Source organism: Dendronephthya gigantea, unplaced genomic scaffold, assembly GCF_004324835.1.
Source record: "Dendronephthya gigantea isolate DGI-Jeju-01 unplaced genomic scaffold, DenGig_1.0 000195F, whole genome shotgun sequence".
In the NCBI taxonomy this organism is placed as follows: Eukaryota; Metazoa; Cnidaria; class Anthozoa; order Malacalcyonacea; family Nephtheidae; genus Dendronephthya; species Dendronephthya gigantea.
The window spans coordinates 69,079-74,461 of NW_021163205.1; positions in this window are offsets into that span (position 1 = coordinate 69,079).

A 5,383-nucleotide genomic window follows, 5' to 3' on the forward strand; every position below is an offset into this window, starting at 1 on the left:
AAACAAAATTAAAATATGCAAAATTTATGTAATTAAAAAGGTCTTTATACATTCAATCTCTCTCACTCTGTACGTATGTGTTACGTTTTCTCTATTTTGTCCTTTGATCTTCCACTTTTATTTAGTCCATTCCTTCACAATTTAACTCAATTCCGCTCAGTATTCTGTTTTATTAGAATACAATAAAATATAAATTAATGCAAAACCTAAAACTTATTTATAATCACCTTTCCGGTTGGTCCTAATGTCGAGGGTCATAGAAGGGACAGTTGCTTAAATTGAATATCTCTGCAAGTATTCAAGCTTAAGATGCCGGAATACCACCAAACGATAGCGTTTGAAGAGGTCATCAATAGTATATTCAAATAAGCCGATAGTTATAAGCCGCACTTGTAATATACGCCAAATTAGTAGCTTCCATTGTTATCTCAAATTACTTGCACATGGCAACCATATAATTTTCGAAACTCCATGTTTCTCAATTTATTTTGTTCTCTGTTGGCTTTAGACTGTCTTAATTTTGCCCATTATCATTCTGTTATAACTTCGATGTGTTTTTAGATTAGGATGTGCAAAAGAATCGGAGAAATAGCCGTTTTAAGATCTAAGCGATGAGCCTTGATGAGTGTTTCTAAGCGCGTGCTTAGTGATTGCTCAGAATGTTGTCACGCGGTTCAAAAATGTGACAGAAAACTGTGTTGGCCACCCCCTAGGGTAATTTTGACCCCAAAAATCGATTCATGGCGTAAAATTGGACCAAGTGGTCAGTTTTTCGGCTTTTTTTGCCCGAAATTTTTGGTGCATCTTTTTATTATTGTGAAATGCTTGCCGTGAGCGATGCGATAATACATATACCATGACGCAGATTATGAATGTCTATGTAAAAAATTAGCAAAAATAGTCTAAAGGCACGATTTTGACGCTAAATATATCAAAATGATCCTAGAAATGTCAACTAAATAAGTGTAACCAGCTTTTGTTTGCGTTTTGGGCAATATGCTAAGGATTAGGCCGCTTTGAGTTATAATATCGAAAAATACCCAAATCGCATGCATTTTAAAGTAAATATCATAGCGAATTTGAAACATACAGAACTAGAAAAACATCTATCTACTGAAGACAATGTCCTCTTTTAAATGGTTTAATTTTTATTAAAATAGGCCAAGTATTTGCACAGAAAATGCAAGTTAAAGTGAGCCAAACATTTTTAAAGGTCATCTGATCCGATGACAAAAAGTTTTAATTTATACGCTTCGCGTGAAGTGGAATAGCCTGAAATTCTAAAGGCACCCGCACACATGCAGAAGCAATATCTTCGCACGTTATTATAGGTACGCCTGACATTTGTCTATTCACATCATTTAGTAAGACAATCATTTCTAAACGTTTCAAATCAAATGAGGGAAAATAACTCTTGATGAAATGAAATGAGGCATGCGGGAGGTCGGCAAATGTTTTAATATTGCAACACGCAGGTGCAAAATTTTGGCGACGTTTTTTTTCATTTTTAACATGCAGTTGATCTCACTATTTTAAACTTCACTTATATTTTTGCGTGATATGCTTTCTTAATAAAAAATTTTTAACGTATATAATTTTAAACGGCAAAAATTGCAATTAACTGGTTTTCGTTAAAAAAACTTTAGGTGTTGAAAGAACAGAATACTCGTGATATTATTCACACGCAATATTCACTAAAAAGCGACTAAGTGTATAGGCTCATGTGACAAGTAACTGAACGCACATCTTTAATAGAAAAATACACTTGAGTTGTCCGTTTATCCGAGATATTTTTCTTTCTAATTTAAGAAAGTTTTTTTTTCGTTTAAATGGATCCTATTTCACAAGGTTAGAAGAAGGCGGCGGCTGTTGTTGCGACAGGTGTAAATATTAGGCGGATTTCATTGTCCTGCTGTGGATGTTGTCGCTTCTGTTATTTTTTATATCTGTTCTTGTTGTGTAATTATTTCTTTTTCACAAATTAATATTTTATATTAATTAAAAAGTCTTATTTGCCACTATTTGATTGAAAATTTTTGCTAAAAGTGTGTTTTGGAAAAACAAAATACTTGTGACATTACTCAGGCGCAATATTCACTCATGCATACAAACGGACTAAAGCGTGTTTTCTACTGGGCAAATTCATTCGCGCAACGCGAAGCGATATCTGAAATCCAGTGATATGATTAGCTTGCCAAAAAATTAGCCGCAAAAAAGTACGATGTCTTCCTACTTTTTATCTGTCCGCGGGAACAAACTCGCCAAGTGGAAAACGGGCTTAATGCTGGCTCATGTGACGAGTAACTGCAGGATATCTCCAACGCAAAAATAATTATGCACCTGTTTTTTTCTTCCATCCGAGATATTTTTACGTTTAAATGTAACGTAGTCCACCACGTTTGAGTTAGGCAACTCTTGCTGTTGCGCAGGTGTAAATGTTAGGCGGCTTTCATTGCCCTGCTTTGGATCGATATCGTCCCTTCTCTTCATTTTTATACTTGTTCTTGTTGCGTAATTATTTCTTTGTGAGAAATTAATATTTTAAGTAAAAAAACTTCCTAATTGACATCGTTTGAAATTTTTGCCAAAAGGCAAAAATTCATGTGTTGGAAAAAAACAAAATACTTATGATATTATTCAGGCGCAATATTCGCTTATACATTAGCGACTAAGAGTAGGCTTATGTGATCAAAAATACACTTGATTTGTTGGTTAATCCGAGATGTTTTTCCTTTTAATTTAAAAAGGTATTTTTTACGATTAAATGCATCCTATTCCGCCAGGTTAGAAGAAGGCCGCTGTTGCTTTTGCGACAGGTTTTAAATATTATGCGGCTTTCATTGTCCTGCTTTGATGTCTTCGCTTCTCAAACGTTTTATATTGTGTTCTTCTCGCGTAATTATTTCTTTTTCAAAAATTAATATTTTATACAATATTAGTCGCATCCTTTATTATCATGCAATATTATCACATTCCTCATGCAATATTATCGCATTCCACTTTCCGTTTGACGTTTTCGCTTGCAGTGTGTTGGAAAGACAAAACACTTGTGATATTATTAACGACATGCATGTAACTCCACGCACATCCCTAATGCAAAAAAAATTGTGAGTTTGTCTACTGAGAAATTTTTCTTCTAATGGAGAAGTTTGAATAATTCTTTAACTTTGAATAAAGTGTATAAAACAGCGAGAGATTGAGGATGTAAAAAAAATTATTATTATATACCACTTGTCAAAGTTTTCTTTTCGTAGCTTTTCGTTAGTCGAGAGCGAATCACGTGAGAGTGACGAAATTTTGATGTCGCCAGCGCGACCCCCTGAAGAGTGGGATAACGTGTTATCTCATGGGAAATAACAACTTTTATCCATTTGAAATTATGTCTTTTATGAATGAAAATTTCGTTGTTTACCTCGTAGTTTGGTTTTTCTTTGACAAGTGGCATATAATAAAAGAACTTACTTACCGAAAACTCAGAAAACATTATGTTTTGTGGATCCTCGACCATCGATATTTCACTCGGCTTCGCCTCGTGAAATATCGACAGGTCTCGGTGCACAAAACATAATATTTCCTTCCTTCGCAGTAAATAAGTGTTAGAAATAATTATTCACTGTTATTCATCGTTCAATTTTCTTATAGTAAATATTATAGTAAATATTATAGTAAATATTATATCTAATAATAGTTTCCAATGCGTTTAGTGCATAAGAACCGCCACACTAGTTTGTGCTAGACACGAGTGTGTTGCTAAGTTAAGCAGTGACATGGTTGTAATAATAATTGTTAAAGCTCATTCGCTTTTAAGATTGGGTCTAAGTGCAGTATAAGCTTAATGACAAGTATTGAAATGCAGGTATGAAGTTAGCACAGTAATACATGCATGTGATATATATGTCCACAGAAAATATTATTCCTTGTGAAAGAGAATTACAATTCCAAGAGTTTCAAAGAAATAACCGAGACAGCTAAGGTAGGAAATATTTTTGAATTTTTAAAATCCTAGATATTTATATTTTCGGAATCGACAACGTTTTATTTTCGATGTCAAAAATATTATGTTAAGTTTATGTCAACATTGCATTATTTCTTCCTTTATTTCTTTAAAAAGTGAGCAAAATATTTACCTGATATAAAGATTTTATTAATTTTTATTTATGACATTGGGCTATAGGAGCCTACCAGAAACCATATGGCTTTTATTTCCGGCCCTTAGATTACTGAACTATAATTTACTGTATATAATGTTAGTTCGAATGTAATTAAATATGATTCAAATATTAAATGGAACATATAGATTATAATATTATATTAAATAAAGTCATTAATGATAAAAGGGCAGATAGCGTGTTCATTTAAAAATTGCTTAGTATGGTGTTCTTAGCATAGTGTTCAGTATAGACGTGCATGCAGTCGTGTTTATAAAATAATTTATTCAACCCACGCGCATGCATGTCTCGTCTTAAAACTATTGTGCTGCGGATAAAACTTAGATATGTTCTTCATGAGCTTGTTGTACGAAAACGCTTAGTTTATATCGTACGCGTGTTGGCAGATGTATAAGTGCACTTCTAGACTACTATAATGTATGCCAATTGTCTTGAATTTAAGTATGACAAAATAGCATTTATTTTAAATTTATTCCTTCCCTGAATTAGTTCATTTTTAAATTAACTTCGTACAACCAGCCTGCCCGCTATTGAATAAGAAACTAATGATTGCTAAACAACTACATGTGTTTTTCATACCAAGCAAAACAATGCACGTTTCCTACATAATATGATAGCAGATATCAATTGGGCAATTAAGCAAAATATAAAAAGCCCAGGTTGCATGATCATGAAATATTCGGTAGCTACCATATTCCGCGCTATATGCACAAAGAGTGCAACTCGTCAACTAAATAAGCAGCAATATTTTTTGTTTTGAATTTAAAGGGAACCTTTTTTTATTTCGTTGCACTCCGCGTGGAACTACATAATAATTTTTAACTCACTGTGATTAGAGGTCATTGTTTTTGTTGTTAACGCGCTTGCGTCAATCTGAAAAACAAGTAATGCGCATGCGCAGGTTGAAAAACAATGATATAATTATATTAGTTCTGTAATATCCTTGTTAAGAGGGTTGGGACATTGCATGTCTCACTCATTTGTCCTAACGCATGAAACAGCTCTTGCTCAGTTGAATAAATCACAGAGCATGGGACGGTTAATGATGATTTTTTCAAGGAAACAAGATCTCGAAAGGGTACAACCCATACAACAGGTGTAATTATTGTTCAAAAGAGCAGAAACTGTGAACTTGAATAGAGTAATGCTTGACAGGGAAGTCGATGAGAGTCATTATACACAGCCCTAAAAATATGATCGAAAAAGAAAGATCT